The sequence below is a fragment of the Elephas maximus genome, chromosome 8 (assembly GCF_024166365.1).
Source record: "Elephas maximus indicus isolate mEleMax1 chromosome 8, mEleMax1 primary haplotype, whole genome shotgun sequence".
Classification (NCBI taxonomy): Eukaryota; Metazoa; Chordata; class Mammalia; order Proboscidea; family Elephantidae; genus Elephas; species Elephas maximus.
The window spans coordinates 106460271-106484428 of NC_064826.1; the positions used below are offsets into that span (position 1 = coordinate 106460271).

The following is a 24158-nucleotide window of genomic DNA, read 5'->3' on the forward strand; positions in this document are numbered from 1 at the left end:
CCAAGGAGGCATCAACAGAACTGCATACTGGATTGGCTCAGATAGGGTGGTTGGGAGATCATCAGGACCCAACTATGAGAAAGACAAGGAAAACCTGGTGGCATAGCGGTTAAGGGTTATGGCTGCTAACTAAAAGGTCAGCAGTTCGAACCCACCAGGCTCTCCCTAGAAACTCTATGGGGCAGTCCTACCCTGTCCTATAGGGTCACTATGAATTGGAATCGACTCGATGGCAACAGGTTAATAAGAAAGACAAAGAGGCAAAAAAAAAAAAAAAAAAGGAAGGGGAGTGGCGGGAATGGAGTTTGATACCAGAGTCCAAGGTTGAGTACCAGCTGTGGTACCAGCTGCATATCTCAGACAAGTCATTTAACTTCTCTGTCTCTCCTCTTCTGTAAAATGAGAAAGTTGATCTAAGTTATCCTTTAAAGTTCCTCCCAAGTCAAAATGCTATAATAGAAGAGAATGAAAAAAAACACAGAGACGTGCCAGCATTTTCTTAAATTTAAAACCTAGGCTTAGCATTTCATCTTCCCATGAGAATAGAGAATAGGAAAATAGACTTTTCTATTTTGAAAACAATGAGAACTAGGAAAAATCTAACTCTCTATAGCATTTTCATCACTTAAAACTTGAACTTAATTCATCTAAGTAAAAATGGCCAACAGATGACAGATTTTGATGATTCCGAAATTAAAAATATGTGAAATGATAATACTATACCAATAGAAAAAGAAAGAAAATTTTAGAACGTTAACCTATCTTTGGCATTGGGAAGAAAGGGTGGGAAAGGTGGAGGAACCAGTTGTTAGGAAGTAGAAAGTATAATTTAGGATGACTAATTTATGAGTTATGAGACTGGTATATCAACAGATTGATAAAGACTTCAGAACACAATCTTTAAAACAAAAAAAGTAACCAAATGAACACCTATTCTATGTGATCTCTGAATATTATTTTAAAAAATGAAGTATTGATATATGTTATTAATACCTATTACATAAGAATATTGCCCATGAAATGTGAATACTTAAGAAGCAATATAGAATGTAACAATTCTTAGGTGTTCAACATAACTAAATCCCTAGAAATAATACCTAGGCTTTTTTTCCTTAGAAAAAACAACTAACTATAATTATTAATGTCTTGTACAAACTTACCACAGGAATGTTGAAAAGTGTAAGGGATTACAGCTAACATAAAAGTAAAGGTATCCACCCCCAAATAATAATTCAGATGTCCCCCCAAAATGTGTGTATCGATGGCTAGTCCATGATTCCCAGTATCCTGTGATTGTCCATCATTTTGTCATCTGATGTGATTTTCCTATGCATTGTAAATCCTATCTCTACGATGTTAATGAGATGGGATTAGTGGCAGTTATGGTAATGAGGCAGGACTCAATCTATAAGATTAGATTTTGTCTTAAACAAATCTCTTGAGATATAAAAGAGAAAAACAAGCAAAGAGACATGGGGACCTCATATCACCAAGAAAGTAGTGCCAGGAGAAGAGCATGTGTCCTTTGGACCCATGGTCCCTGTGCTGAGAAGCTCCTCTACAGAGAAGATCAATGACACGGACTTTCCCCTAGGCTGACAGAGAGAGAGAGCGTTTCCCTGGAGCTGACACCTTGAATTTGGGCTTCTAGCCTCCTGGGCTGTGAAAGAATAAATTTCTCTTTGTTAAAGCCATCCACTTGTGGTACTTCTGTTATAGCAGCACTAGATGACTAAGACATGGCCCTAATCAACGTTTATATAAATATTAGTGAAGTTGTCTTGAAGAATTCAGAAATAAATTTCTTTGGGTAAATTTCCACAAACTGACTACATTATTACATAACTGCCAATTTACATCATTAAATAACTGCCAAACTACATCATTTAACTGCCAAACCACTGAGAATCACGGATGGCACAGCCAAGTCAGCATACAATCTTAACTATCACAACAGTCTTCGTTCACTGCCATACAACATCACAGAGCCCCTGAACATCTATCACGATAACGGGCACCACAGTGTCAGGAAACTGAAAGGCCAAAAAAAATATTTCACCCTGAGCTGATAAACTCTGCATCTGAAAATATCTTTCTCAAGAAACTTAATGTTAATAAGTTATTGATGTATTTATAATAATAATATTCTAATATTCTACTCATCTAAACCTTCAAGACTTTTAGAGAAGGTAGTGCAACATGACTATCTGAAAGAAAGCAAGCAGTATTTTTGCCCTTATTCTTTTCGTTTCTTACAAAGTTCTTTAATATTTATGCTGTTATTTATCTTTAATTAGTTTTATTCTGCAATAGATGCTGAAGAAAAAAAAATAGGCTGGTATTTCCTGCTCCTAAGAGTAATAAAAAGCCTTCATCACCAGGTCCTGCCTTTCTTTTTAATTCATGTCATAAGTTTATTTACAAACATAACCAATAGGCAATATGAATTCAACAGAGTCTGATCTATTTTTCAGAGATTGGACTTCTTAGAACGCTCCTCTTTTTATCTGTTTCACGGACAAACTTAAACATCCTTAGTTCTTAAGCAGTCCGTGTCTTACTATAAAGAAAGGTGCAGCAAAACCAGATTCAAATTACCCAGTCATCATAATTAGTAACTGTCATTTGTTTTCCACTGAAAATGACGAATTCTTCCCCTGGCCCTCCTCACAGCGGCTCCTTCAGACCACAGAGGTGGTATACCTTCGAACGCTCTGCCCCAACATGGACTGTTGGAGGCTCTGAGAAAGGTGTAAAGACTGAGGGCAGAAGAAATGGCAGCACCAACTCCTGCTTTCATAACCCTGTTCCCCTGTGTCATGTCCTAGCGACTTTGATGAAAAATTAAGTTCATTTTGTTGGTCATTCTACGGATCAAAAAAATTCAGGTTTGTTTGATTGTTGTGCTTTGTTTTGGGCAGTGGTCAAAATACTGAAAACTGATCATTGCCAGTGCAGAATCTGGCAATTTACGCTTATTCAACATGCTTTGTGGTTAAGAACAACCATGGTGACTGTCTTAGTTATCTAGTGCTGCTATAACAGAAATACCACAAGTGGATGGCTTCAACAAACACAAGTTTATTCTCTCACAGTCTAATAGGCTAGAAGCCAAATTCAGGGCATCAGCTCCAGGTGAAGGCTTTCTCTCTGAAAGTCCTTATCATCAATCTTCCCCTGAACTAGAAGCTTCTCAGGGCAGGGACCCCAGATCCAAAGAATGCATTGTTCTTCTGGCCCTTCTTTCCTGGTGGTATGAGGTTCCCCTGTCTCTCTGCTGGCTTCTCTCTTTTATATCTCAAAAGAGACTGACCTAAGACACAACCTAATCTTGCAAATTGAGTCCTGCCTCATTAACACCATAGAGGTAGGATTTATAACACATAGGAAAATCAGGTCAGATCACAAAATGGTAGACAATCACACAATACTGAGAATCATGGCCTAGCCAAGTTGACACATATTTTGGGGGGACACAATTCAGTCCATATCAGTGACCATTTCCACGAGCTCTTCACAGACTGAAATCTGGCTTTAGCTGTTTTGCAACCCCTAACCCTAGACTCATTTCATTCAGTAAAAGGATTCCATTTTACTTGGATCCACAATCAACACCCATGGAAGCAGCAGTCAAGAAATCAAATAACACATTGCACTGGGCAAATCTGCTATAAAAGTCCTCTTTAAAGTATTAAAAAAAAGCAAAGATGCCACTTTAAGGATTAAGTTGTGCCTGACCCCAAGCCATGGTATTTTCAAATGCCTCATATGCATGTGAAAGCTGGACAATGAATAAGGAAGACCGAAGAACTGATGTCTTTGAATTATGGTGTTGCCAGAGAACATTGACTAGACCATGGATTGCCAGAAGAATGAACAAATCTGTCTTGGAAGAAGTACTGCCAGAAGGCTCCTTAGAAGCAAGGATGGCAAGCCTTAGACATGTTATCAGGAGGGACCAGTCCCTGGAGAAGGACATCATACTTGGTAAAGCAGACAGTCAGCAAAAAAGAGGAAGACCCTCAACAAGGGTCTTCATTGAGATTGATGCAGTGGCTGCAACCATGGGCTCAAATATAACGATTGTGAGGATGGTACAGGACCAGACAGTGTTTCATTCTGTTGTATACAGGATTGCTATGACTCAGAGGCAACTCAACAGCACCTAACAACAATGACAACAACCCCAGGCTCAGAACCCAGACCAGGCAGGTGTGAAGTATGGAAGTCCTAAACTGTCCTTGGCCAACTGGGTTAGGTTCTGTCACTTGGAGCACGTTTCCACTTGTCAAAACTATTCATCTTCAGTCAATCAAGGGTAGAGCCAACAAAGCAGCAGACAGAAAAGGCCACACTCTCTTAAGTGTCTCCAACTACAATGCTAATTTTCAGATGAAAAAATGTTACCTTGGATTTTTCAAGCCCTCTTCTATGTATTCCATGTACTTTAAGAAAAAAATGGAAATATAACTTACTGTGACTATTTTGATTTACCATACAACCTGAGGCCAGTGCACTTTGATCCAAAGAGACCTATCTTGTTGCTCAAAGCAGGCAGAATAAAATTCTTTTTAAGAATCAAACGTTCCCCAAGAGAGGAGACAGTGATTACTAGGGGCCCAAATGTGGCTTAGGGATGTTCTGTTTCTTGAATTGGGTGTTCATGACATGATGGGTATGGTGTGTACAAAAAAGTCAAACATTTACTAATAGAAGAATGATTCATAGGTATGAATATGCAGTTCACAGAGCAGGAAATCCAAAGGGCTAACATACTTCCAAAAAAATGCCGCACCCTCCCCAACTCCCAAACCCTTTTCACTTTGCCCTCAGAATGAATGTCCACCATTCCCAATTATCCCAGCTTCTTTTTTTAATGTTCCTGCTCAGACTCAGCGGCTCACAACACTGGCTGCACACCACAATTGCCTAGGAGTTTTAAAAAAATTACCTCTGCTAGAGCCCCACCCTACACGACCTGAGTCAGAATCTCTGGGATCTGGGGCCCAGGAAATGGATGATTACAAGCTCTCCCAAGTGATTTTAATGTGCAGCTGGGTTGTGGGCCACTGCCAACTGAAACCTGTCTCTTCCCTGCAGCCCTCTTCAGTCCTGCTGTCTTCTCTCTCACACACCCTCTCTGCTAGGCATGGACACAAAGTAGTCGTCCTACCCGTTTCTCATTGCCACTTGTAAACTACTGTCTCACCTGACCGTCTAAAATTCCAGCTTTGAAGCTCATATTATCAGGCCAACGCCGTCGTTAACCCTCCTTGCTATAGTCACCAACACCACCTCATTCCTCAAAGAATTTAGCCCCTGGGCATGACACTCTCTCCAACACTGCTCTTATCAAAATACATGGTGATTTAAATATCCACACAGATGATCCCTGACATCCTCCTCTCCTGCTATCATCTGGTCCAACTTAACTTCAGCTACTCATTTCCATAGTCATTGCCTAGCACTTGTCCTGACCAATGAAGATTCCCTCCACAATCTCAATTTCTAACATTCTACTCTCCAGCTACCCTTTACCTTTTCAGCTCATCTCCTCAAATATCTTTACTCTGACATTTTTAAACCCCAGTTCTACAGTCCACTGATCCTCCCACGTTTTCACTGTCCTTCACCCAGTTTAGAGCCCAGGGTCCATCATTATAATCCCTACCTTTACACACACCCTCCATTACCTTGCCCCCTCTCCCTCTATCATCATCAACAGGTGTTATGGATTGCACTGTGTCCCCACATAATGTTGAAATTCTAATCCCTGTACCTGTATGCTTAAAATAGTCATAACTTCAAGCAAGCACATTGCTGTTGTTGCTGTTGGGTGCCATCACATCGGCTCTGATGGTGACCTAATGTGTAACAGAATGAAACATTTGGTCCTGTGCCATCTTCAAGATCGTTGGTATGTTTGAGTCCACTGTTGTGCCTACTGCGTCAATCCCATTGAGGGTGTCCCTTGTTTTCACTGACACTCTACCAAACATGATGTCCTTTTCTAGCAACTGGTCTTTCTAGATGACGTCCAAAGAAAGCGAAGTCTTACTATCCTCGCTTCTAAGGGGTATTCTGGTTGTATTTCCTCTAAGACTGACTGAAGCATATTTCATTCTAAAGAAATGTATCTGAATAAAATTTCACATTTTCCAAACTTAATAAATACGAACGCCCACCCTCTTCTAACTGAAATGAGTGGTAAGGTTGCTCGGGTTTTCCTGTAAACTCTGGAATTCCAAAAGAAAAAGGTTGGCCCCATTCACACTCACTGTTCTACCTCAGCTTTATTTCCTTAAAAAGACCTTCAAGTGGCACATTTCTATTTAAATATTAATAACCTACAAACGTTACTGCATAAATACACTGCCTTAGGCAAGGGCTGTGAAGCAGAAAATGCAATTTCCAGCAGACACAGCAGTAGGTACTACATCTCGCATGAGCTCCTAAAATCACCAGTTGGTGCTGATGACTAATGTGGAGGCTGAAAACGGCTCCTTCATTTAGAGACTTGGGTTTCTGAATGCACAACAGGACCAGTGATATCTCTTCTGTGTTCTTACATTTCACCAAAACCAAAAAGTATCTATATAACTTCATCTCAGGAGAAAAATTTTCCTTAAGATTGTTTACTAATTAGACCATTGCAGGATGAAAATCTAGGAGCATTAAAGCACACCTTTTTTTTTTTTTTTTTTATAGGAAACCTGACTTTGCAAGGTCAAAACAAAAAAGTTAAGAACTCACATACAATATGAAAAACAAATGTTTAGCCGGTAGATAAATCAGAAAAGTTGGATTAATTTCAGTTACGTCCATACAACCAACTTGCTCTTGGAGGCATGATCATTTTTAAAAATCTCAAACCTGAAAACTGATACGCAATTTGTTTGTATAAATGACAACCTCTCATTGACAGTGGTTCCCTGGTGTTAATACAGTGAAAGCCTGCCACCCACTGATATTTATACAGTAACTTGGAGAACTACAGGACAAAGGGAAATGGAAAACCTGCTGAATACAACCATAGTGAAGGTTTAAAGAGCTGATGCACTAGACAGCCATGAGACAAACACGATGACAGCCAACTAACAAGAACTCTATTACACTAATCGTTTGTATAAATCGTGTCCCTGCCTGTGAGGTGTGAGTCATAAACAGCTTACCATACTTGCACATGATCTTGAGCACTCAGTTTCCAAGGACACCAACCTAAGCTAAAAAGTCTTTAAACTCCCTTTATCAGTTCTTACTGATTAAATAACTAATCTTCACTATTAGGTATGGCTTGGAGGGCACACCAAGCACATACTTTTCTACCACACAAATGATCAGTCAACATAAGAACGGATATATTCATTCTGAAAAGAGCCTGCATGTTTGAGAGTCACGAGGCCTTACTGCCACTGCGTAAACATTCTTGCAACTGTCACCTGGGAAGTTTCAAATGCCCCAGGGCTTTAGTTTAGCAAAGAAGGGATATCTAGGGCTTGGGAAAAAGCAGAACAGGGTGGGTTAGGAAAGCCTCAATTACACTTGACTGCTTTCTTCAAATTACACAAGTGGGAGGTAAAGACATTAATTGAGACACTCATAAAAGGACACACCCTTAAAGGTGAATCCTGCACTTTGATACACTAGGATCAAGCCCAAAATGAGTAACATATATCCTTCATTTGGAGTCCCTGGGTGATGCAATTGGTTAACACACCTGGCTGCTGACCCAAAGGTTGGAGGTTCAAGGCCACCCAGAGGCACCTCGGAAGAAAAGCCTGGTACTCTTCTTCCGAAAAAGCAGCCATTGAAAATCCTATGGAGCACAGTGCTATGCTGACACACATGGGGTCACCATGAGTTGGAACAGACTCAACAGCAACTGATGACCGTTACATCACTTGGTGAATTTTACAGGGCGCACAGCTACAAAGAGTGCAGAGCTCACGTCTCCCTGAGAGCAGAAATCCATGCATCTTTCTGGCTGTAACCAAGGCAGTTATTATGATTTAATTAAAAGTTCTTATTCACGTTATTAATTACAGAGTTAATTATGTCTGTTTAAAGTGAACCGTGGGATCTGCAGAGCCAACCTACTATTATTTGTAAAAGGTGAAGATGTTTTTCTCTAAGTACTAATTAGCATGGGTGTGTTTTATATTTGCTTCTATGTAGTTCCAGTCTTGAGGGCTCACTGAGATTCTACTTGACTCTTTCTACCACAGATAAGCACCACTGTCACTTAGCCACAAAAAGGAAATGTTAAACATTTGGTTAGAGAATTTTTCAATTGATTCAATATGTCCTACAAAAAAAAAGATGTCCTACACAGAAGTTTATTTGATTTCTTAAAAGTGGCACCACACATATTTAGAATGCTGTTAACTTCCCAACACCTAATCAGCGTATCATAAGCGCTATCATTTCAGATCTCGAGCTATATTAGAAGTTATGGCCAAAGGCACGTGAGATGTTAAAAGAGAAATTACACGGGAAGTGGGGAACTCTTGGGGCATGATTAAGTAAGTCGGCCTTACTTTTCAAATACGTGAACACTAGGGCTTGGAACTATTTTAGATACATTTTCAGTTTGTTCTTTTGACTTTTTATCTGGTAGATCTACTTAAAAATTTAAGGTAAGTATATATTTAACATCACCTTGTAAGTACTTTATGGCCTTTTGATGGCGCAGATGGTTTGCACTTGGCTACTAGCCTACAGGTTGGCAGTTCAAGCTTACTTAGGATGTCCACAGAAGAAAGGCCTGGCAATCTGCTTCCATAAAGATTACCTACGGAGCAGTTCTACTCTGTAACAACACATGGGGTCGCCATGAGGAAGAACCAACTCAACAGCAACAGAAATTTTATTTGTAAGCACTTTAACGACAAGCGAAGACTCAATTTCTACCTCTTTAGTGTCCCCAACTAAAAAAATTGAGAAATGAGGTCTGAGTATTCTGAGGGCAATTAAAATCAAGACTGTGTCAGCAAATACAGTATACTCTAAGGTTTTGACAGAACAAAACAGAGCCTGTCCAAATTAGGCTCTAAATATCTAGCACCATCTAGTGGCAAATTTGTTCCTTAAAATGGAGAAAAAAGTATGGACCACAATCCCAAAAACCAAACCCATTGCCACAGAGTCGATTCTAACTCATAGTGACCCTATAAGACAGAGTAGAACTGCCCCATAGAGTTTCCACGGAGCGCCTGATAGATTAGAGCTGTCGACGTTTTTACGTAGCTCTTAACGACTATGGCACCAGGGTATCCATGAACCATAATACCAAACCAAAACCGAACCCAGTGCCGTGGAGTCAATTCCGACTCAATAGCGACCCTATAGTACAGAGTAAAACTGCCCCATAGAGTTTCCAAGGAGCGCCTGGTGGATTCGAACTGCTGACCCTTTGGTTAGCAGCCGTAGCACTTAACCACTATGCCACCAGGGTTTCCATGGACCACAATAAGTAATGTAAAACCTCAAATCAGGAAAAGGTCTCAGTAATAATACTCCAACATTAGCACAAATTAGAGCTTTAGATAACTGTTGAATGTGGGTGATAAATACATGAGGTTCATTATACTATGCTCTCTAATTTTGTGTGTTTGAATCAAAGAACAGAAAAAAAGCCTCTGAAAGTAGCCTGATTTAGTTCATGGAAAAATCCTTTAGACCCAAACTTTGACTAATTCTTGGGCTCCTATTTCAAATACGGAAACCCTGGTTTTTCTTTTTTTTTTTTTTTTTTGGTTATTTCAAATACAATTGCTGGTAAGATAACACACGCACACACAAAATTGGCAGAGAAGCCCTGATCAGCTTTATAAAAATAGAGGAAAGACCCTGTAAATATATGAGGAAAAAAATCTTAAATTTATAGTTTAAAACTCAATGCTCACACTATCTTACTATATAAACCAGTGGAATTTTTTTTTTTTAATTTTGCCACTTGTCATAATGGGAAATTATGATACCAACAGTTCAGCATAGGGTTCTATTTTAAATACTACTTTTAAAAAATTCAGTAATGTTGGACTGATTTTTTACAAGCATACAATGTTTTTATATTAAAACTACTTGAAAGTACTATGTATACTCAACTTTTCCAGTACAATATATTTAGCTTTCTTGTATTGACTTTGCTGCATATTATCACAATAGTTCCATTAAAAAAGAAAAAAAAAGTAGAACCGGAAGAACTAGATGGTGCCCAACTACCACGACCAACCATTCTGACCAGACACACAATAGATGGTTCCAAATAGAAGAAAATTGTAGGACAAAACTCAAATTCTTAGAAAAAGGCCAGACTTACTGGACCAGGAGAGACTAGAGGAATCCCTGAGACTATCGCCTCACTACACCCTTTAAACTTTGACTAAAACCACTCCTGGAGGTCACCTTTCAGCTAAATAATAGATTGGCTCATAAAATAAGCATTATCACCATGAGTGCTGTGCTCCTTTAAAAGAAAACAAAACAAAAAAAAAACACTAACTATATGAGACCAATGGTCAATATTTACCCTAAAGCAAAGATGACAAGATAGGGGGAGAGGGGAACAGGAAAGCTAGATTAATGGAAACAGAATAACCAGAATGGCAATAATGATAATGTTGACACAACGTGGAAAATACAACCAATGTCACTGAAAAATATGTGTAAAAATTGTTAAATGGGAGCCTAATTTGCTGCACAAATTTTCACCAAAAACACAACAAAATACTTGAAAAAAAAAAAAAAGTGGAATGGCAAATGTTCTTTACATTTTACAAGGGTAGTGAGTTAACAAAATGAAACCTTCGCAATACTGGCCTCTCCAGCCATAATGCACACTCCCTATCAGACACTCTGTAATGAAGTACATACCTCCTAGGACTTCATCCGAGATTCTGAAGGGGTCCCCTGCCTCACAGAAATTACAACATGGACTACACTAGTAATGAATGTATGCAAATATATTTTGCCTATCTCACCTGGTTTCATTCCTACAAAAGAAAGCAAGCTATAAACAAAAAGTTTATGTAGATTTACTGCAATACATTAGTTTAAGGAACTCCTTTTCATAATAAAGTTAAAATACTTCTTTTCCACTAAAACGCTTTTAAAAAATAAAATGAAAGTTAAAAGCTATTTTAGCAATTATCTTGATTAAAAAGAAACATTTTCATTTCTTATATTACTGAAAAAAATGAATGCTTAGAGTATTTTGAATCAAAATCCAAAAGTGTACGCATTAAGATTAGAATCTTCAGTGATGCACTGCTCCTTTTTGGTTTCTGCCTTAATCCTATTTAAATTCTGGTTGGAGCCTCTTACTTACTCGGTAAGACGTCCTAAGTATCCAGAGGTTAAGGCAAAGTCTAGAAAAGAATGTTAGTTACATTCATTGAAGAAAATACAGAAAGTTTTTACTTATTTACAAGAAAGGGGGGGAGGGGATGAGACTAAATACGGATGCCATTAATCAGCATTTAATTATTTTAGAAATACTGGTGTGCAATATTAAAAAAAAAGAAGAAAGTTTGGTTTTGGAAACCCTGGTGCCATAGTGGTTAAGTACTATGACTGCTAACCAAAAGGTCAGCAGTTCAAATCCACCAGGTGCTCCTTGGAAATTCTGTGGGGTAGTTCTACTCTGTCCTATAGGGTCGCTATGAGTCAGAATCGAGTCCAACGGCAATGGGTTTGTTTGTTTGTTTGTTTTACTAACAACAGCTGATGTGAATGACTCTTTAGGAGACAAGAGAAAGGGATTAACTCAAAACCATTAGAGTCAATGGGTTTAATCAAATAGCGATGCAAATACTTATCGGAAAATTAGTAATGTTCTTATATTCAAAAATTAGACAGAACATATAAATTGCAAAACAATATTCCATTTGCTATAGGAAAAATGGAGTCCTGGTGGAGCAATGCTTAAGGGCTGGGCCGTTAACTAAAAGGCTGGCTATTCGAACCCACCAGCTGCTGCACCAGAGAAAAGACATGGCGATCTGCTTCCATAGAGACTAAAAATCCAAAACCAAACCCGTTGCTGTCGAGTGGATTCTGACTCATAGAGACCTTATAGGACAGAGTGGAACTTCCCCACAGGGTTTCCAAGGCTGTAATCTTTACAGAAGCAGACTGCCATATCTTTCTCCCGTGGTTTCCGACCAGTGACCTTTGGTTTGGCTGCAGAGCACTTAACCACTGCACTACCAGGGCTCTTTCTCCGTAAAGATTACAGCCTAGGAAATCTTATGGAGCAGTTCTACTCCGTCCTATAGGGTCACTATGAGTTGGAATTGACTCGACAGTATACAACAACATAGGAAAAAAACACATTTTAGAATTTTTAATTTACTGTATTTTTATGCAAATAACACCATCTGCATCTGTTCCTCAACCATTTTTTTACATGAAAAAATTGGCATAGCAGCACTTACGAAAATACCTCAGAGGGGAGGGGTCGGCTGACAAAGGTAGAATTTGGCAAGCAAATGTAGAAGGTGTGTGTTATTTGCGTAAAAATGTAATAAGGAATGTATGTAACATTATAAAACCATCTTCAGTTAAAAACTATAGAAAAAATTACCCAAAAAAGTGAGTTTTAATTTTACAATTAAAATTTTTCTCCAGTGAAGATAAGAAAAAATGTAAAACCAACAAATGTGTCACAAGAGTTTCATTATACTTCCTTCATCTTAAAAAAAAAAAAAAATTACACTGTTTAAGGACCACACAACAGTTGGAGCACAAATTTGCAAGGGCAAAGTCACTTTCTATGTGTGTGCTGGCTAACCCTGCACCTATCTAATCTTTAAAGAGTTCAATCAAATTTATAAGTACAATATGAAGACCAAAATAGACTAACAGGCAAAGGACATATGCAAATGATTACAAATGGGATGGAGAAGTGAGAAGGAAAATCTCATACATTAAACATGTACTGAAAATTAAAAGTTGAGAGGTTCTTTTGTTATTTTTCTGTTGAAGTTTAATACACAAAAGCCTACAAAACATAAATGTTCAGTTCAATAGATTTTAATAAAGCAAGCAGTCACGTAACTGCCACAGTTGTTGTTGACTCATGGCAACCCTACGCGCAGCAGGATCAGACCATTGTGATCCACAGTGTTTCCATTTTCTGATTTTTGGAAGTAGATCGCCAGCCCTTTCTCCCTAGTCAGTCCTGGTCTGGAAGCTCCGCTGAAACCTGTGCAACATCACAGCAATGGAGGTCTAGGAATAGAGACTGACAGTACCCTAGCAGTCCCCCTCCTACTTCTTCCCAATTGTTAGCCCCTCTTTCCTCTCCATGGGTAACTATCTTGACTTCTAACTTTCAAGTTTAGTACAGTTTGTTTTTGAAATTTCTGTAAATGACATCATATAGTATGTATTTTTTGTATAGGTTCTGTTGATCAACATTGTATTTTTGAGATTCATCCATATTGTTGCATGAGGTAAGTTTGTTCATTTTCATTATGGTGTATTAATCTAAGGTAGCCAAAAGCAAACCTGTTCCTGTCAAGTCGATTCCAACTCATATCGACCCAATAGGACAGACTAGAACTGCCCCATACGGTTTCCAAGGAGCACCTGGTGGGTTCGAACTACTGACCCTTTAGTTAGCAGCTGTAGCTCTTAACGCTCTGCCACCAGGCTTTCTAATCCGAGTTAGGAATACATAATTTACTTATCTACTATACTGTTGGGAGACATTTCTCCCCAATTTGGAGCCAGTACAAATAATATTGCTGTACATATCACTCGGCTGCACTGTGTGGACCACATGCCCACCATTTATGCTGGGAGTGAAACTGCAGGGTCATAAACCTGACCCTTTGCTGTTGAGTCAATTCTGACTCATAGAGACCCTACAGGACAAAGTAGAACTGCCCCATAGGTTCCCAAGACTGTAATCTTTATGGAAGCACACTGCCACATCTTTCTCCCACGGAGTAGCTGGTGGGTTCAAACCACTAAACTTTTGGTTAACAGCCAAGCGCTTAACCACTGTATCACCAGGACTTCTTGCGGGGTCATACAGTATACATAAATTCAGCTTTAAACAGACACTGCCAACCAGCTTATCCAAGTGTTTGTACCAATACACACTCCAATAATGTATGAGAATTCCCTTGCTCTAAATTCCCACAAACCTTCTGTATTATTGGTGGGCACATAATAGTTGTATGCCATTATGGTTTTAACTTGCATTTCGCTAATGACTTATGCTGACAGTTTATAAAGAAAATGTTCTACATTCTTACTTAGGTGAGTAGCATCAGGGGTCTTAAAAGCCTGTGACCGGTCATCTAGGATACTCCACTGATCTCACCCCTTTGGGAACAAGGAAGAATGAAGAAAACTAAAGATACAAGGGAAAGATTAGTCCAAAGGACTAATGGACCACATCTACCACAGCCTTCGCCAGACTGAGTCCAGTACAACTAGATGGTGCCCAGCTACCACCACTGACTGCTCTGATAGGGATCACAATAGAGGGTCCTGGACAGAGCTGGAGAAAAATGTAGAACAAAATTCTAACTCAGAAAGAAAGACCAGACTTGCTGGCCTGACAGAGACTGGAGTAACCCTGACAGCATGGCCCCAGACACTCTTTCAGCTTAGTAATGAAGTCACTCCTGAGGTTCACCCTTCAGCCAAAGATTGAATAGGCCCGTTGAACAAAACACGACTAAGAGGGCCCACCAGCCCAGGGGCAAAGACTAGAAGGCAGGAGGGAACAAGAAAGCTGGTAATAGGGAACCCAAGGTTGAGAAGGGAGAGTGCTGACATGTGGTAGGGTTGTTAACCAATGTCATGAAACAATATGTGTACTAACTGTTCAATGAGAAACTAGTTTGTTCTGTAAACTTTTGTCTAAAGTACGGTTAAAAAAAAAGATACAATCTAATGACTTATGTTGAAGACCTTATTTTTACTGATCCTTTGGGTGAAATGCCTGTTCAAGTCTCTCACCCACTTTTCTACTGGGTTATCTTTTTCTAACTGCCTTATAATTCTTCATATAGTCTAGATGAGCCTTTTATCATAGTGTTGCAAATATCTTTCCCCATTCTGTGACTTGCCTTTCATTCTCTTAATGATAACTTTTGATGAATATAAGTTCTTGATTTTAACAATATCCAATTCATCTTTTGTTTTCTTTTATAGTTAATACTTTGTGTGTCCTATTTAAGAAAACATTTCAGACCCTAAGGAAATTTTTTTCCCCTAAGGAAAATTATATTTTCTTATATTATCTCCTAAAAGCTTTATTGTTTTACATTTTACCAGTAGATCCACAATTCCATGGGAATTTCATTTTGTGTGTGGTGTGAGACAAGGGTCTTGTTTCACTTCTTCTATATGAATAAACATGATGCTCCAATACCATTTACTGAAAAGACCATCATTTCTACTTTTCTATTATGCCACCTTTGCCATAAATCAAACATCAGTATATGCTTGTATCTGTTTCTGTACTCTCTATTCTGCCCTCACTGATCCACTGAACCAAGGATATTGTATATCCTTGCATTAATACCACACTTCCTTTATTAATCTAGCTTTACAGTAAATCTTGATAGCCAATAAAACAAGTTTTCCCACTTGGTTCTTGAAGAGTGTTTGGCTCTTCTTGGCATTTTGCATTTTCATATAAACATATCTCTTTTACTAATTGCTACAATCCTGTATCTAAATTTTACTAACCCACTTTTAAAATGTGGTAAAGCAAGCCTAGAAAAATTACATAACTTGCCTGAGGTCATAAGATGCAGAGCCTAGATTTGAAGCTAGTAGTGTCTCTGTCCAAAGTATACACTTTACTTTTTACTATAATACCTTGCATGTCTATAAATTCACACATGTGAAAATGTTAAGGCCTAAAAATAACAATATATGTAAAAACAATAATGAAGTATTACTTTAATATATATTCAACATACTTTTTTTTTTACAGGTAGTTTCAGATAATTAATGCTGCCAATACTGGCAAATTGATGATGAAACTGGTACCAACAGTACCAATATTGCCAATAGAAGTAGATATTACTACAATTCTCTCAGAGTTCTAGAAAATTAATAGTGATTACTACTAATAAAGGTACAAAAGAAATTATTGTCCTGAAGGATTGATTTAGTTACTGCCTGTTTAAATCCCGATTGTTATAAAGTGTAGGTCATGTTTCACTCCAATGCTAGAGACACTGAGGAGATGCAATGGATAGATCTTTAACAGGGAAAGCAGAGAGAGGATACATGGACTCCCCTTAGATGTCTGGCTTGAGCAAAGGATACTTATAGAAGGGGAACCAATATTTCTTCAGCAACTTAGCAGCGTGGTAAATGCTTGACATACAATTACGTCATTTCATCCTCAAAACTCTAGCAAGTATTACTGGTGCCCCAAATTACAAAAACAAAATATCTAGGAATGGGAAGAGTTAAGTAACTTGCCCAAAGTCAGAAAGTTAGTGAGTACCGGATCTCAGATCTCAGCTGAAACCTTCATGTGCTAAGCTCTTTCTACCACAGCAAACTGGTAATACTTATGTGGTATTTGTTTCACAACTGAGCTGAAAGACTAGATTTTCCACTGGGGAATATACAAGTGACACTAAAACAACAGCAAAGCTGCTGTCAAGGTTTCACTGTGACTAAATGTAGTAAGTCACATGGAACCTTTTGACGGGATTGCCTTGAGCAAAGTCACCTTTGAAAACAATACTGCATTTGCTTAGTTTTTTAGAACTCTTTTAGCACCTTAAGCTAAAAAAAAAGTTTGGATCCTTTATACACACTAGAGCACATAAATAATATCCTACCTCACACTGTTTACAACCCCACTGCAGTGACAACAAAAATTTTCTGGTCTGGTTTTAACATATTCTGGCAGAATTTAAGATGAAGTATTCATAAGCTTATGAACTGGGCAGAAGAGAATAATTTCCTAATATACGTGGGAGCATGGCAACTAGGCGCAGGGGAGAAATGGTCCCACTTTATTCTGGGCTCCTCAGACCACGTCAGTAATACTGGGTGACACAGTTAACGTGAACGACAGATCACCTAGAGTAATGATTCTCACATACGAGTAACATTTATAATGCAGATTCCTGGGCCTTATAGAGTTCTGATTCACTGAGTCTGAAGGTGCGGTCTAGGAATCTGCTTTTGAAAATTTTGTATTTTCAAATACACATAAAAATATATAAAACATATATATGTACATGCACTAAGTAAGCGGCAAATCTCACCTTCCTGGCCAAGGTGCAGCATGAATCTAATCCCCAAAATGTCGGGATTGATCCAGCCCTCACCTTCCCACTTCTCATCCTCATCACCAGCCACCCATGTGGCACACCATCTCCGACCCTAGCCACCAGAAGCTGGGTCAGAGCTCACAAGGTGAAAGGACACTGTCCTTCAGACTGCCAAATAGGCAGACGCCAGTTGCAAGTCTGAGAAATCCCAACCTTCTGTCCTGCTGGCCACCAGTTCTAGGCTAGTTTCCCATCACCCCTTCAGGATGTCAGCTATAAGCTCGGGCCTCCACATGACACCGTTGTTTTCTGACCTGCTGGCTCCCACTGCCCCTTTGGGTTTGATAAATTGCTGAAACAACTCAGAGGATCTCACGGAGAATGTATCATTCTTACAGCTACAGATTTATCACAGCCAAAACAGATACAAACGAAGACACACACAGGCTGAGGTCTGGAAGGGTCCAACACGGAGCTTCCATGTCCCAAGGGATGTGCTACCCTCCCGAGAGCAGATGTTCTCCACGACCAGGAAGCTCTCTGAGCCTCCACGTTCAGGGTCTTTATTGGTAGATTATAACACGCCTCCTGAGGCCTAGCAATACTGGGCCACCAGGTGGTCCCTCTTGGTCTGGTCAGCCCCCACTCATTAGTCTCAGGTGTGGTTCGGCCAGAAAGAACCCAAAACATAAGGCCAAATTGCTTTCTGCGAGGTGACTCCACATCTCACAGTACATATGCAAAAAAAGATGAATACAATGAACTCCCATGTTAAAACACCACCACCCCAGCTAAAACACAGACACTTACCGGGACCTCAGAAGCCCCAGATTCCATCCCCTTCCCTCCCCTGAGGTAGCCATTATCCTGACTCTGGGTTAATCATGCCTATTCTTTTTTATTAGTGTTACTTCTAATATGGAAACCCTGGTGGTGTAGTGGATGAGTGCTACAGCTGCTAACCAAAGGGTCAGCAGTTCGAATCCATCAGGCGCCCCTTGGAAACTCTATGGGACAGTTCTACTCTGTCCTATAGGGTCACTGTGAGTCAGAATCCACTCGACGGCACTGGGTTCTGGTTCTTTACTTCTAATATATAATATATATAGCCCTAAACAATCTTTCTAGTTTTGAAAAACTGAATAAAAATCACAAACCCATATACACAAAGGCAATGGTACCCTTATAGATGAAGGGTCCAAGGAAAAGGTAAACTGAACAAAGTCTCTGCATCACTGTCTAACTCCAGCTCCCCAGAGAGTTAAAGGGTTCCTCTCTGGAGAAGTTAGTAGGCAAAGACGTGAATCCTGGGAAACATACGGGTCAACCACAGTCAGGGTGTCTATCAGGGCTATAGTATAGGCTAGTATTATGGAACTTACAGCAGGAATGTAGGCAGGGAGAGCAGACTACTGTGCATCTTTTCTTTCTTAGCTCACCATGGCTACTCCTCCAGGATTTTGGAATAGGTCAAAATAGAATACACTTGAGAGGTGAAACAAGTTTCCTCAGTTGATCCAGGCAGCAAGACACTGAGGGGAGAGAAGGAACTTCTATAGCACATGTTCAAGATAAGCTAAGAAGAGATAAGAATCTGGGTCAAGCTGACAGGGGAATTCTGCCCTCAGGTTAGAAGACAGTACCATGACAGCAAGCATCTTGGTAATTATAATCCTCATCATGTCTATGTCTTGCTTCATATCCCTCCAGTCTGGAGTAGTTGCATCTATATCTGGTACACAGCTGTCATCTGGGTAAATCTCCTCATCATCATTCTGGGGATTCTCATCTCCCTCCTGCATTAGATCTGTTTCCTATATCCCACGTCTTAGCTTACTCTTGAATTGGTGCTTTTCACCCTCCAAAAAAACCAAACCCACTGCCATCGAGTTGATTCTAACTCATACTGACCCTCCTTACAGGACAGAGTAGAAAAGCTGTAAATCTTTATGCAAGCACACTGCCACATCTTTCTCCTGCAGTACGGCTGGTGGGTTCAAACCACCAACCTGTCTGTTAGCACTCCAGCACTTTAACCACTGTGCCACCAGTGCTCAGCTTTCAATAAAGGGGACAGGGGAAGTAAACATTGTAAGGCCTTGCCTGTCTGAAAATATCTATTCTAACTGGCCATTAATTTGGCTGAGCACATAATTCTAAGTTGGAAATCATTTTCCTTCGAGATTTTGAAGGCTTTGCTCCACTGTTTTCTCATTTCCAGGTTGCTGCAAAGAAATTCAAAGTTATCCTGATTCCTGGTCCTTTGTGATTTTTTTTTTTTTTTAATCTAGAATCATCTCTTGAGCCCCAGTGTTCTGAAATTTCCTAACGATGTGTTTTAGCTTAAGTATATTTTCATTTACTGGGCTGGGCACTCAGTAGGCACATTGGATCTCAAACTCCAACCTTAAAATAAGGTCATTTTCTTGAATTATTTAATTTATTATTTCCTCCTTTCCATTTCCTCCTATTTTCTCAATTCAGAACTCAATTGTACAGATACTCGACCTCCAGAATAGTCAAGTGACCTCTCTCTTACACTTTCTATCTCTTTGTCTTTTTGCTCTACTGAGAGATTTCCTCAACATTATCTTTCAACCCTCCTGAGGTTTTCATTTCTATCATGTTTTAACTAATTTTTTGTTTTCTAACCACTCCTTTATATTATGTCCTATTTTTATTTCATTCTCATCTTTTATCTCTCAGAGATCATTAAAAATTGGAGTGAGGGATTGTTGGTAGTTTTCTTCTCCCTGCAAAGTCTCTGTTCTTCCAAACTGGTTTTTTCTGTTGTTTTTCATTTGTTTTAGTTCCCATCTTCCACCTTCAGTTTTATAGATTTTTCTGAAATAACTGGTTTTCCTTGGCTATTTGCTTCTGATTAAGGGTAGGGAACCAAAAAGCTTATTGGAAGCGCTGAACCTGTGGGACTTGGTGATGTGGAATTTCAAGGAATCCCAAGTCAGGCTTTTTCTCCAGGGCTACTCAGAAACCCGAGAATAATATTTCAGGCTCCTGCTTGGCAGTCAGCATTCTATGAGTCCAGAGGAGAAATAAGGCTGAGAATCAGGTAGGAAAACCTGTGTTCTCAGCATTTAATATGTATATGATCACTTATGCTTCTATTATCAATATGGTAACAACTATATTTCCCAATAAAAAAAAGAGCTGCCTTCGAGTTGATTCCAACTCATGGTGACCCCATCTGTGTCACAGTAGAACTGTACTCCAAAGGGTTTTCAATGGCTGATTTATTTGAAGTAGAGCACCACGCCTTTCTTCAAGGCACCCTGGGTAGACTTGAACCTCCAGCCTTTTGATTAGAAGCCCGGTATTTTAAATGTTGCACCACCCAGAGACATATTTCCCAATACTGTTCCCAAATTCTGAACAGATATTAATTTGGGAGTTTTAGCAACAAGAAACTTTAATTCCCAAAAACACAAGTTATTCTGTATTTTTCATAAGTGCTATGTATTTCTAAATAATAATGAGTGATCATAACAATAGAAAGTCATTTTTCTGTGACAGTTATACTAAATATTAGGGTTTTCTGTTTTAAAAAATGATATAATAATAAATCCATGGCTCATTATTATTACATAAAAATTCCTCTTTCTAAACATTCTGCATCCCACTTTGAAATGTGGCATCTGGGGCCTTAAATGCTAACAAGCAGCCATCTAAGATGCATCAATTGGTCTCAACCCACCTGGAGCAAAGAAGAATGAAGAACACCAAGGTCACACGACAACTAAGAGCCCAAGAGACAGAAAGGGCCACATGAACCAGAGACTTACATCATCCTGAGACCAGAAGAACTAGTTGGTGCCCGGCCACAATCGATGACTGCCCTGGTGGGGAGCACAACAGAGAACCCCTGAGGGAGCAGGAGATCAGTGGGATGCAGACCCCAAATTCTCATGAGAAGACCAGACTTAATGGTCTGACTGAGACTAGAGGAATCCTGGCAGTCATGGTCCCCAAACCTTCTGTTGGCACAGGACAGGAACCATCCCCGAAGACAACTCATCAGACATGAAAGGGACTGGACAGTGGGTGGGAGAGAGATGCTGATGAAGAGTGAGCTAATTACATCAGGTGGACACTTGAGACTGTGTTGGCATCTCCTGTCTGGAGTGGGGATGGGAGGATAGAGAGAGTTGGAAGCTGGCAAAATTGTCACGAAAGGAGAGACTGGAAGGGCTGACTCATTAGGGGGAGAGCAAGTGGGAGAACGGAGTAAGGTGTATATAAACTTATATGTGACAGTCTGACTTGATTTGTAAACGTTCACTTGAAGCTCAATAAAAGTTAATAAAAAAAAAATTCCTCTTTCTGATATGTTGTTGTTGTGTGCCATCGAGTCATATTCTGACTCATAGTGACCAGTGTGACAATAGAACTGCCCCATAGGGTTGTGGATTAATAGAAAGTATTAAAAGAAACATTAACACAAAATAAACACCAAATAAAAATTATTTTAACAATGGAAAGATCATACTGTACACAGTTGTCATGGACTCAATTCCGGCTCATGGTGATCCCCATGATTGTCAGAGTAAAACTGTGCTCTGTAGGGTTTTCGATGGCTGTGGCCTTTCAGGAGCAGGTCACCAGGCCTTTCTTCAGAGGTATGTGTGGGTGAATTCAAACCCTCAAGCTTTTGGTAAGTAGTACGTAACCTTTTGTACCATTCACAGACTCCTATAAATATTTAATATTTAAGAGCTATCATTCTTAAAATGAAATTTTTAAAAATACCAAGCATTTCTTGCCTATCCAATAGTCTTGACCTTTATTTCATGACAAATATTCCTGCTGTAGAAATTTTTCTTTCATTTTGTGTTGACACTGATTGAATTAAGAGTATATCAAAAGGCATCTTCGACCCATAACCAGTGAAGAGATTGAATCAATAACTAACAACCTCCCCCAAAAATAAAAGTTCTGACCAGATGACTTCACTGGGGAATTTTACCAAACATTTAAAGAATTAACATCAATCAAAGTCTTCCCAAAAATATAAGAGGAGGGAACACTACCTAACTCATTCTACAAGGCCAGCATTACCCTGATACCAAAGCCAGACAAAGATACTACCGTATGAACCAGCAATTCTGCTCCTAGGTATATACCTCAAAAGCTTAACAGCAGGGACTGAAACAAATACCTGTACACCAATATTCACTGCAGTATTATTCACAATAGTCTAAGGTGAAAACAATCCAAGTGTTCATCAATAGATGAATGGATAGGCAAAGTGTGGTATAGCCATACAATGGAGTATTATTCAACCATAAAGAGAAATGAAGTTCTGATACATGTTACAGCATAGATGAACCTTGAAAATATTATGCTAAGTGAAATAAGACACAAAAAGACAAATAGTATATGATCCCACTTATGTAAAATATTTAGAATAGGCAAATGCATAGATACAAAAGTTTATTAGTGGTTACCAGAGGCTGGGGGAGGAGGAAATGGGGAATTAGTGTGTAAAGAGTTTCTGTTTAGGGTGATGAAAAACATGTGAAAATAGATAGTAATGATTATTGCACAACATGATGAGTGTTACTGATTGAACTGTGTCCCCTAAAACACGTGCTGTAAATCCTAACCCTACCTGTGGTTATAATCCCATTGGGAATGGGTTTTCTTTTTTATGTTAATGAATAATATTAGTGTAGGTGTACCTTAAGTCAATCTCTTTTTGAGATATAAAAGAGATTAAACAAGCAAGCAAGCAGAGATGGGGGAAGAGAAATGCCAAGCCACATGAAGACTGCCCAGGAGCAGAAACTCAAAAGAGACAAGGACTTTCCTCCAGAGCCAACAGCAAGAGAAAGCCTTCCCCTAGAGCCAGCACCCTGAATTTGGACTTCAAGCCTCCTGAACTGAGAAAATAAATTTGTTTATTAAAGACACCCATTTGTGGTACATGCAGTCCCCGGGTTACAAATGACTGACTTACATACAACCTGTAGTTACAAACCAAACCCTGTAAAGCCTATTGGGGGAAAAAAGTGACTCGGTGTTCGGGCCTCAGTCTCCCACAATGGACCCCACTTCTCCTGCATGCACAGACGCCACAGTGAGTCCTTGGGTGGCTGCTGGCGGCCTGTGGGCCCTGCAACATGGTGGATTTGGGATAAAAATAAACACAAGTTTTCTAAGAAATGACAAGAATGACTTTTCACAAGGAAACCGCACTTTATCCATAGATCATTTGTTTTGAACCCGTAGAATTTGTGCCATAGTAAACAGCTACATGCATTGGGAAAGTTGCTTCTCAGCAACTTTTACCCAATCTTTTTTTTTTTTTCCTCTCCGTTGCATCCCAATTTCCAGAGAAACCTTGTCTTGGCAGTTCTTAAGCTTTTTGAGTATTTACAGGGTAAATCTGGTTGGTTCTCGGTTTTTTCCTCTGACAGGGACAGGTATCTAAGGCAATTTCCACTCATTCTTGGGTTTTTCAATTTTCTAAATTGTATTGCTGTTGTCTCCTCAACTGATGTCCTAGACCTTTAGGTCTTTACTGCCATTTAGTCCAATAGGGAATAAAACTGCAAGTGTAGATCCTGCCATCTTAATCCCAAAGGAATCTTCATTTTTAACAAGTACTTTAGGAGCCCTGCGCTCAGCTGCTAACTGAAAGGTTGGCAGTGCAAACCCACCAGCTGTCCCATGGGAGAAAGATGTGGCAGTCTAATTTCATAAAGATTACAACCTTGGAAACCCTATGGGGCAGTTCTGCTCTGTCCTATAGGATCACTATGGGTCAGAATCGACTGAATGGCAAGGGGTTTGGTTTGGTTTCTTTAGGAGATTCTGATGTAGGTGATCCCAAAACACTTTCAAATACTAAACTACAGGATAATGAGTAGAAAG

The 24158-nt window shown here is 39.4% G+C and overlaps 1 protein-coding gene and 1 pseudogene across 3 annotated transcripts in view; both read right to left on the reverse strand.

Moving 5' to 3' along the window:
* Window positions 1–24158, reverse strand: part of LOC126081503 (cytochrome c oxidase assembly factor 1 homolog) — a 79726-nt gene that overhangs the window by 45786 nt on the left and 9782 nt on the right. The window lies entirely within an intron of this gene.
* Window positions 1114–6708, reverse strand: LOC126081506 (cytochrome c oxidase subunit 7C, mitochondrial-like; annotated as a pseudogene).